The sequence below is a fragment of the Microtus oregoni genome, unplaced genomic scaffold, assembly GCF_018167655.1.
Source record: "Microtus oregoni isolate MIOR12 unplaced genomic scaffold, Mior012 000009F_ref0000495, whole genome shotgun sequence".
In the NCBI taxonomy this organism is placed as follows: domain Eukaryota; kingdom Metazoa; phylum Chordata; class Mammalia; order Rodentia; family Cricetidae; genus Microtus; species Microtus oregoni.
In genome coordinates this window covers 30,647,117-30,658,825 of record NW_024543068.1, presented here as the reverse complement: position 1 = coordinate 30,658,825, position 11,709 = coordinate 30,647,117, and the positions used below count along the sequence as shown (strand labels likewise).

The 11,709-nt window shown below is 40.4% G+C and overlaps 1 non-coding gene across 1 annotated transcript; it reads right to left on the bottom strand.

The window, feature by feature from the left end:
- Window positions 1–2,884: 2,884 nt before the first annotated feature.
- LOC121452651 lies at window positions 2,885–2,991 on the bottom strand. Its single transcript, XR_005974895.1, has one exon. It is a non-coding gene; the product is annotated as a U6 spliceosomal RNA (small nuclear RNA).
- Between the last annotated feature and the right edge of the window lie 8,718 nt (window positions 2,992–11,709).

Here is an 11,709-nt window from a genome sequence, read left to right as displayed (position 1 = left end):
ATCTTTCCCCCTGGAAATAGCATCTGTTTTAAAATGTGTAATGAAAATAAATATATCAGCATACTAGAATCTCCTCTTTTACTTAAAAAGTGAAAAATGAGACATCGTCTTTGAGTTCTTTTTTTTTTTTGAAATAGATAAACTGCTGGATGGTAGAAAGTCTTTAAAAGATTGGAGAGTGTCCAATTCTAATAAAGCGATGTTCAGTCTGTTTAATTAAAAAGCAGATGTGTCATTGGCCTGCGGAGGGCTAGGAGTCTTGTGATTATGGCGGCGCTTTTCACTCAGAAGGAAATGGAAGACTACTTGTTCAGTAAGCTTTGTGTTTTTATCGCCCTCCTCAGAGTCTGTTCTCAGCACGATGCTTTTTTTTTTTTTTTTTTTTTAAAGATCGGCTAGAAATAGGAGAGGATTAAGGGCAAGCCACCTAAAATGTGGTAAAAACCGGATGTATTTCTAATGACACTGTTGAAAGTGTGCCATTAAGAGCTTAATTCCAACTTTATCTCATACAAATTTGTTTTTATGTGGTTAATTTGGGGTATGTGTACTGGTATAGTAAACACTTTGGTGTTTCTTGCTGCTGTTTCAGAACAGCCTGTTTCTATTGGATCTACAGGACACCCCACCACCGCCACATTCTATATACCTATAGCATAGGTAGTCCCTGTGATACCAGGCAGCCACCTTTTCTGGAATCGCTGCTGGATACGACAGTGTTTTCTATTCTCTAAGGTCTTTACTTTTTGTTTTTCTGTTTTGTTTCAGTAAGCATGCTATTTATTCATTCACTGATTAAACAATTAACTTGGATATAAATGTATTTCCTGCTCACATTGGACTTATAGCCAAGAAGAGAGGGGCTGGAGAGATGGCTCAGCAGTTAAGCACACTTAACCGCTTTTGCAGCAGACTCCTACAGAGTTCATTTCCCAGCATCCAAGTCAGGCTGTTCCCAATTGTCTGTAACCCTGCTCCAGGGCCTCCGGCACCCTCTCCTGGCCATTGTGGGCATCTGCATTTATGTGACATGTACGTACAGACATATACCCCCTACACGTAAATAAAAATACTAAATATAAATCTTCAGAAAAGAAGGGAAACAGACTTTATTCAGATAATCTTACAAATAAAATGTCAATTCCAGGCACTGCTAGTGACATAAAGGATGATGCACACGGCGTTCTGAGGGTACACACCTAAAGAATGAGTAGAAATTAATTAAATAACTGTGACAGCAGTCTGTGCTGGTGTGATTAGTCTGACACTACGTACTGGAGGAAAGTTCTGGAAGCTGTGAGAGCATCATGGGTTCGGGACGCATGGTGAAGACATGTAGACTCAAATTACTGAGAGCAATCCACTGCGACTGTATATCATGGGCACATCATAGATATGATGTTCAGATATGACCCCGAGGAATCTTGAAGACCGGTTAAAGATTGGTGTTTATCCTAATAGTAAGGAAACATCACTGAGGTACTCTAAAGGCGAGGGTTGATTCAGTGAGAGCTGCATTTTATCCCCTACCTCCAGCACATACAGCACATATACTGTCATGAACTTTTTGTTCTCACCTTATTAGTAGAATTATGTTGTAGCTTTTATTAGGTCAAATTTCATTGCTTGTATCATTGAGATTTTGAATATGATCTTAGGAAGCAGAGTCCATGAGACCTGTATGTGCAACTTTGCTTTTCTCGAGGTCAGTAATTGTCTTTTTAGTTTGTTTTGTTTCCTATGTGTTTATTATCTCTGCTCAATATGTCTACAATGAATACATATTCATTCAATTTCATGTTCTTAAAAAGATTCACAAAATGTATCTAACATTTTTCATGTTCTCACATCTGGTACTTTATCTCCTGGAGGAGTTTACCTCAAAAATAATAAATTCTAGGGAAGAGATTTGAAAGCAACATCCCAAAAGCTGTAACTTCCAGTACTGCATTTGGAGAACTCTGACTGTATCTGACTTGAATTTTAATTGCTTTTTTATCACTACTTTTGTATTTTTACATATGTATGCTTTACATACTGACCACTCTAGCCTCTCACCTCCCTATGACTACTATTCATCTTCCCCCGCTCCTGTACATTTCTCTCAAGGGTTTGTGTCTGTTCTGTGACACACACCAAGGCTAACCAGGCACATCTGTGTGACCATGGTTTTGCATCGGTCCGCTGGCATCTGCTGGGCTCAGAAGAGGGTACACAACAAAGACAGTAGTTATGGTTGCCTGACCGATAATCAATTGCCTTTTGAATGGATTCAAGACTCTCTTCCCTGGTGTGTGTGTGTGTGTGTGTGTGTGTGTGTGTGTCTGTGTGTGTCTGTGTGTGGGGGGCCAACACATAGCTTTTATTTGGATTCTTGAAACTTTGAAACTTATTTTCTTGGACACTCCATGAACAAGGAGTCTATAGAAAATGACTTAATATTGAATTTCAATACACGAACAGGTACATTGGGAGTTTGTAGAGAATAATGAGTTGGACGGACTTCATCCAAATCCTGGTTTTGTCCATAGCTAATGTGACCTCCAAAATGCCAAAGCACCAGTTAGGTGAATAGGTACCAGAATATTAACTTCAGTTTCCAAAGGAGAAAGTTAGAGCTCAGAGGTTATTATAGCTTCTCCGTGGCCACATTATGAGTAAAAGTCATCCAGGTCTTTTTGTCTCTGTCTATTGTCTGTGACTGTAAGACTACAGAGTTAATGATTACCAGAGAGAGAATGCTGAAAGTGAGAAACAGCTAAGATGTGAGGGAAACAGACACCAGGGAGAGAAAAGTGTCAGAATTGCGTCATGTGACTCACAGGGAATCCATACCCTAGACTTCCAATGAGGAAGGAGAGGCAGGAGAACAGAATTCACCAAGAATACACAGGGTTCTCTAACGGGCTCCAGATTTTTTTTTTCCCTTGGGCCATGCTAATCTTCTCTGTATCGTTCCAATTTTAGTATATGTGCTGCCGAAGCGAGCACTGGGCTCCAGATTTTTAAGAAATGATTGGTTTTTGAATTATATTTTAATGTGTGTGTGGTATGACCATGTGTGTGTTCACTGTGTGTGTTCACACGTACATGGAATCCAGAATAGGGTATCAGAGCCCTAGGAGTTGGAGTTACAGGCTATTGTGAGCGGCCCGTTGTGGGTGCTGGGAACTGCATTGAACTTGAGTCCTCAGCAAGAATAGCAAGTCCTTTTAACTAGTGACTCATTTTTTCTAACTCCTTTTAAAAGCTCAGACTTTCTAACACCACGGGCACCAGACCAGACTGATAGACTTTTGGGAGTGGACTCTGAGTTTGGGCTCAGGGGTGCCTACCTGAACTTCTAGCCCTTAGGAACTGAAAACACAACGAGTAACTGTGTTTTCAGTTAAACAAAATTCCACAGAATCCAAGCCAGGTGGTGGTGGCGCACGCCTTTAATCCAGCACTCGGGAGGCAGAGGCAGGTGGTTCTCTGTGAGTTTGAGGCCAGCCTGATCTTCAAGAGCTAGTTCCAGGACAAGCTCCAAAGCTACAGCGAAACCCTGTCTTGAAAAACAAACAAACAAACAAACAAACAACAACAACATCAACAAAAAGGAAAAAACCAAAAGAATCCAAACACTACAAATGAGTCAGGTCTTATAGAAATATGGTTGCTTTAAGAAAATTTAAAAAATTGTAAAGTTGGGAGAGTGACACGTCTTGCTCCAGCCTCAGGAAAGCACATGGTATGAAAAGAAAAGGAAATTCACAAGTCTCATTTTACCTCAGTCTTCTCTGATTTTGTTTTTGCTTTTGTTGTTGTTTGATGGCTTTTGTGTTTTCTATACATTCTTCCTGTAGCCCTGGCTGTCCTAGAACTCACTCTGTAGACCAGGCTGGCCTTGGACTCAGGGATTCACCTGCCTTTGCCTCCTGAGTGTTGGGATTAAAGATACGCACCACCTATGCTCAGCTTAGAAAATGATTTTGTAATTGGCAAGACTAGAACAAATATTTGAATAAGCAATGTAAGGTCTTAATGTAAAGTGGTTATGAGGAAACACGTACCATCTTCATGAGACTCAATCTCCATAATGATGTTGAGAAGATCAAATCTAAGGATTGTCAGTATCTCTCTGGGTGTCTTTTTGTTTTGTCTTTTCTTCCTTTCTTTTTCTTCTTTTATTTTCTCTTTCTTTTTCTTTTCCTTTTCTTTTCTTTTCTTTTTTTTTTTTGAAACAAGATGTCACTATGTAGTCCTGGCTGTTTAGGAACTCACTCTGTAGACCAGAGTGCCCTTGACTTCCCAGAGATCCTCCTGCCTCTTCCTCTACAAGCTGAGGTCAAAGGCTCCTGCCATCCTGTCTGCAGTATCCCTCTGTCTTAATTCTGCAGTGCTGGTTGTCTTGAAACTGGATACCACCACAGTATAGTTGATCCCATGGGCAGGGGCAGTCACCTTAAGCTTGAACAACTGGTAGATTTAATCATTTGCATTAAGAAAAAGACACTAGCAGGAAAAGGAGGAGGTGAGACACTGGTCATGATGACACTTGTGGGTGCACATTAGCCGACTTGAAAATTTATGCACAGATGACATTTATCTTTTTAATAAGAGGCAGGATAAGAAAATAAGCTGACCAGAAGGGCCCCCTGAAGCTGAAAGGCGTCACGGAGCTGGGCGTGACAAAACGGAAGAAGAAAAAGGACAAAGACAAGGCCAAGCTGCTGGAGGCCGTGGGGACGAGTAAGAAGAGCGAGTAGGAGAAGAGGTGCTGTCTGGACAAGCGCACGCCGGCGCAGGCGGCCTTCGAGAAGATGCAGGAGAAACGGCAAATGGAAAGAATCCTGAAGAAGGCGTCCAAAACCCATAAGCAGAGAGTGGAGGCCTTCAACCGACACCTGGACACACTCACCGAGCACTGTGATATTCCTAAAGTCAGTTGGACCAAGTAACTTGCCGCGGTTCAAAAGACAGGTCAGGCTGGCTGTTTTGCTCACCTCAGTGTTTTCTAGAATGCCCTACACCTGCCTGGTACATCTGCTGAAACCAGACTTTCTGAAACTTGATTAAAGTCAGGCTGTCCTTTCAAAAAAAAAAAAAAAAAAAAAAAAAAGAAAGAAAGAAAATAAGCTGAGCTTGAGGAGGTTATCAGGTCTGAGGTGTACTCAGAACTACAGAGTGGTGATCTGGAAGACTGCTGAAGTCATCAAGATTTAGAGAGACCAGAATAGGGGAAAATGTGGGATGGATTCAAACCTTTATCTAAGAGTGTTTTAGAAGACTGATCCTTTCTGATTCTGGAAAGCTTTTTAAACATTTTTTTTCTCATTACAGATATAAACTCTTTACGAATACATTTCAAAGGGGCTGGAGAGATGGCTCAGGGGTTAAGAGCACTGTATGCTCTTCCAGAGGTCCTGAGTTCAATTCCCAGTTACCACATGGTGATGCACAACTATCTATAATGAGATCTGATGAGATTCTTCTGGCATGCAGGCATTTCTGCATGCAGAACACTGTATGTGTGATAAAGAGATCTTAAAAAATAATACAATTCAGTGGGGCAGTGACTAATCGCAGCACTTGGGAGGCAGAGGTAGGTGGATCCCTGTGGGTCTACAGAACCAGTTCCAGGACAGCTATGGTTGTTACACAAAAAACCCTGTCTGGAAAAACAAAAAACAAACAAATATATTTCAGGTCTCGAAATTCAAAATTGAACAGATAATTTCTAGATTTAAATTTAAACAACTTCACTTTGAAGATCCTAATAGGAAAAAAAATATTTGTCAAAAATAGTTTAGAAGGGAATGGCCAGAAGGCACCCAAGTGTTGGCTTGGGCCCCTTGGCAGGGACCTCTACAGTGAGTGACTATGTCATGGAGGGATGGGAAAGACAGAGTATGTGGTGGAGATATTGGAGAGAAAGTGAAGCAGAGTGGTTTGTCCACTGTGGAAAGAGGTGGAACTAGAGACCTCACCAATGTGAGGCCATGGTGATGTCAGGTCCTGCTGCTCAGGGCCACGACTGGGTCCATAGCCCTACTGCAGCTGGTGTCTCTGTTGATGTCTGTGGCCTGAGTTACCAGTGTGGATGTCCGTGGTCTGGGCTGCCACCTGAGATCTTGTGCTGCCACCGGGGGCTATACTGATATGAGTGACCTGTGTTATCACCTGAGATCTGAGACCATGGTGACATCTGGGACCATGCTGCTATATCTGGGTCCATGGTCCTATCGTAGCTTGGGTCTTTGTTGATGTCCGAGGCCTGTGTTTCCACCAAAATCCTTGCAGATGGATTTTGCATGCCTGAGGCCACAGTGATGTTGGAGCATCATTCTGAGTTGGCCCCTTCCCTCACCAGGCACCATATCTCAGGAGAGCTGATCCTGCCCCTTGCTTGCCAAGGGAATGATGGCTCCACCTCTTCAGAACCACCACAGCAGGAGGTCCTTCCCCTGGTTAGCCTCCGCAAGCCGGATATCTGGACCATTCCCTTACCTTCTACGGCTGTTGGGGTGGGGGTGGGTGGGGTGAGGGAGTGACTGACTCAGCTACTACCCAGGCCCATCACAACAACAACAACAACAACAACAGCAAAATAACAGAAATCAACAATGACTGCTCATTGACATTTCTCAACATCAATGGTCTCAATCTCAATAAAAAGATACAGACTAACATAATGAATGCAAAAATAGCATCTATCCTTCTGCCACGTCCAAGGATCACTTCTTTACATACCTCAAGGTGAAGGGTTGGAAAAATATTACAAGCAAATGGACCGAAGCAAGCTGGTGTAGCCATTTTAATAGCCAACAAAATAGATTTCAAACAAAAACAAATCAAAGGAGATGGGGACAGAAACTACATACCCATCAAATGAAAAATCCACTAAGAAGACACGACAATTCTTTTTTTTTTTTTTTTTTTTTTTTTTTTTTTTTTTTTTAGTTTTTCGAGACAGGGTTTCTCTGTAGCTTTGGAGCCTGTCCTGGCACTAGCTCTTGTAGACCAGGCTGGCCTCTAACTCACAGAGACTGCCTCTGCCTCCCGAGTGCTGGGATTAAAGGCATGCACCACCACCACCCGGCGACATGACAATTCTTAACATGTATGTATCAAACACAAGGTTGAAGTAAATTAAGATTGAAACAAACAAAACCCAAACAGAGCCTCAGTGAAACACAACTGATTCTTTATGAAAATCACTAAGATTAACAAACGCCTATCCAAATAAACTAAAAGACAGAGATCCAAATTAACAAAACTAGATATAAAAGGGGTTGTAACAACAGACCCTGAGAAGAATCATAAGGACATACTTTAAAAACCTCTACTGCACTAAATTGGAAAAACAGAAAAGAAATAGATATTTTAAGGCACTTTATTTTAATGTTTATTAAACCAATCAAGACACTTTTGCAGTGCCTTGCTGGAGGGTTGCCTCATAACTGAACCATCTTTTCTGATGAGGAAGAAGCTAGGGCTTCAGGTACTTAGCTTAAGTTTGGCCATGCACCATCATAAACGCTTTGACATCTCCAGGTGGCTGAGCTGATGTAGGACTGGGGCGGTGATGGAATAAGATGTTGCAAGTACCCAGAGGAATGAACCAACAGCTTAGCACCACAGTTGCCAAGTCCAAACCTCACAACAAAGGGAAGCTGGATAATTTTCTTGATACATAGCACTTACCAAAGTAAAATCAAGATCAGATAAGCAATTTAAGCAGACCTATAACCCCTAGTGAAATAGAGTGGTCATTAAAAGTGTCCTCCCCCCCCCCCCCCGCCAAAAAAAGAAAAAGCTTAGGGCCAGGACAGACTTTGAAAGAAGAGATAATGACAATATTCTTCAAATTATTGCATAAAAGAGAAACATAAAGACCATGGTCTAATTTATTTTACAAGGCCATAGTTATCCTGATACCCAAACCACGTAAAGGTTCAACAAAGAAAAATATTACAGACCAAATTCCCTTATGAACACAGGTGCAAAAATTCTCATTAAAGTACTTGCAAACTGAATCAAAAACATCACCCACCATGATCAAGTAGGCGTCATCCCAGAGCTGCAGGGATGATTCAATATACTATAGGAGTTCCCTGGTGGAATTTTTAGGGTCACTTACGTATACTATAATATCATCTATAAACAAAGATACTTCGACTTTTTCCTTTATAATTTGCATCCCTTTTATTGCTCTAGCTAAGATTTCAAGTACTATATTGAATACGTATGAAAAGAATGGACAATCTTGTGTTACTTCTGATTTCAATGGAATTGCTTTGGGTTTCTTTCCATTAAGTTGATTTTGACTATGGTGTTTCTGCAAACTGTTGCCTTTACTATGTTGAGATATGCAATTTCCATACCTAAATCTTTCCAGGACATCACATATAGAAAAGGCATTTGTCAAAAATCTAACACCCCTTTACAATATATAAAGTTGTACAAACGTAGGTTGAGTTTTTTTGTCCTGCAGCTGCTCTCAAATAATCAGGCAGAGGCTTAATATCAATTATAAATGCTCGGTTGATAGCTCAGGATTGTTACTAGATAACTCTTTTTTATGGTTTTTTGAGACAGGGTTTCTCTGTAGCTTTGGAGCCTGTCCTGGAACTAGCTCTTGAAGACCAGGCTGGACTCAAACTCACAGAGATCAGCCTGCTTCTGCCTCCCAAGTGCTGGGATTAGAGGCATGCACCACTACTTCTCAGTTTAGTAGATAACTCTTACATTTTAATTGAACCCAAATTTCTTATTTATGTCCTGTTACATAGTGGTACCTTTATTAGCATGGCATGTTCATCTCCCACTATCTCAGCATCTGGCTGGCGACTCCTCTGACTCCTCCCTTCCCCATCCCATCATTCTCAGTTTGACTTTCCTGCCTACCTTTATCCAGTTCAGCTATTGGGCACTCAGCTTGTTTATTAAACCAATCACAGTGACCTATATTCACACAGTGTGTAGAAGGATTGTTTCATAGCAGACAATTAAATACTTGAGCCCACAAAAATGCCAAGGAAGTGGACAGTTAACAAAAGAGGAGTTATAAATGACTGATGTATATCTTTAAAGTGTATAAAATTTTTAACTATAACAGAGACAGAAATTAAAACTGATTTGAGCTTCCATCTCATCCCAATCAAAATGGCTGTGCTCAAAAGAAGAAAGAATAACAAATCCTGGGGAAATAACTCTTTTTAAAGTGTGAGCAAAGAGATGTTGGTAGGAATGAATGCCTGGTATATTCACTATCAGAATAGAGTTACTGATTTCTCAAAAAGCTAAACATGCCATTCCTGGGAAAATATGAAAAGGATTTCACATTCTACCGTGGACCTCTCTACACACTCATGTTTATTGCTGCTATTTTCACAAGAAATGAATCAGTTTTGATGTCTATCAGCAGATGAATAGATAATAATAAGGTGGTGTATTCACGCAATGGAATTCTACTCAGCCACAAGGAAAAGTAAAACTATGGAATTTTCAGGAAAATGAATGGAGCGGAACAATATTAAGCAAGGTAACCTAGAAAGACAAATACCATACGTTCTCGCATATATGTAGATCCTAGCTTCCAATTTTTATATAGATATATTCATGTGAGGGTAAGTGTAAGGAGAGGCCAGAAAACCAGTAAGGAGTTCATGGATGGATAAAAACAGGCTTGAAGGGAGGACGGCACAACACACACGATATGAAGGTGGAAGGGAGGATTCTGAGTGTGGGAGAGCACAGCAGGGGCAAGGGGGGCACAGAGACAACCGAAATTAAGTATGTCTGACATGTGACAAGGAAATTTGTTACTTTGTATGCTCATTAAAGAAGCTGGGTTTTACCTATACAGTGTTGCTTAGCCTTGAGTTCCCCAAATTTAGTGAGAGAAATTAGGTCATTAGTAGGGCTTGCAGAGCCTTTTAAGAACTTTTAAGTTTCCCTTTTACAATGCTGATGCAGCTCTGATGCCGTTCTGTACCCAGTGCTCACCCTAGCTTATAAAGTATTGGTCATGTGTCTTGGCAAAGCCCAATTTAAGCTACATGAATGAGAGATTCACATAATTTTGTGTTATATTATTACCACAACTATATGATGCTATGTATTTTTGAATTTATATGAGATTGAGAGTCCATTATAGTGGTTTAAAAGCTTTTTTAGGGCTGGAGAGGTGGCTCAGTAGTTAAGAGCACTGGCTTCTCTTCCAGAGGTCCTGAGTTCAATTCCCAGCAACCACGTGATGGCTCACAACCATCTGTAATGGGATCTGGTGTCCTCTTCTGGCCCGCAGACATACATGCAGACAGAACACTATATACATAATGAATAAATTAAATCTTAAAAGAGAAAAAAAATAAAAGCTTTTTTAGGTTAATTTATTTTATGTGCATTAGTGTTTTGCCTCCATGTTACATATATGCACCTGTGTATGTGTGGTGCCTGTAGAGTCCGAAGAGGGTACTGGGTCTCATGGAACTGGGATAATGGATGGATGTGAAATCTCCTATGGTTTCTGGGAACCTAACTCAGTCTTCCATGCTGCTAACCACTGACACATTTCTCCAGTCCTTCATTATAATAGTTTTATAAATGACTCCATATTTTTTTTTTACAGAATTAAGAATCTGACTGAGATGCCTAAATTTTCCAGGTGTAAGTCATTGAATTTCACAGAATAAATGGTGTATTTAGTATAGTCATAAATTTGGAGTTCATGAAGTTCTCATTGTAACAGAGGCATTTTTTAAAAAGTGCTCGAATGGTTCTATATCCTTTTTGCTTAAGGCAATTTTATATTATATAGATAATATAGATAGCTATATTTTGATTTTTTTAACCGCAAACGTTTTATATTATATACACACATATCACACACACACACACACACACACACACACACACACACTATGTATATTGAATTCTGGTTGTCAGGCTTGCATAGCCAGCGCTTTACCAGTTGAACTATTTCAAGAGACCCTCATTTGATATCTTTTTTTTGGTTATTCAATGACATTTATACATTGCTGACTATTCTTCATCAAGCTCAAGCACAAAAATATGACCTTATGTAGATCTCTGAATAAATATTTTGAATGCTTTTTTCTCTTACTAATATTTGCATGAGTTACTTTCCTGTGAAGGCAGCTTACAGAAGAGAGAGCTTAGTGTGCTAATGGTTCCAGAAAGAAGTTTAGGGTCCATAATGGCAGAAGCAGCGTGACAGCAGGTGATACATATGAGGGCTCGAGCTGAAAGCCAAGGGCAGAAAGCTCACATCTGGAATTGCAAGCAGGAAGTGGAGAGGGCGAACTGGAAATGGCACAAGACTTTTGACATACAGCCTCCAGCAAGATCACACCTCCTTAAGTTACACAAACAGCATGACCAAATGAAGACCAAGTGTTCAAACACCTCTGGGAGATGTCCTCCTCCAGTTCACCACAGTGTTTTGGTGTTGTTATGAAGATGCCAATTTTGGACTTTGAGACAGGGAAGGGAAAGGTTTTATAGTTTTTGACCTCTACCCTAACGTGAAGCTTGGCTGTTTATTAAAGAAAAATGATATGCTGTTTCAGGGAATTGCAGATTAAAGCCAAAAAACAAGTAATTATTCTGGAAGTTGTCTGGCCTCTTTAAAGTGTATACATAGTAGTAATTATATAATTAAGGAATTTCATGCAGGTGAGTTGTAAACTAATTTAGCTATGA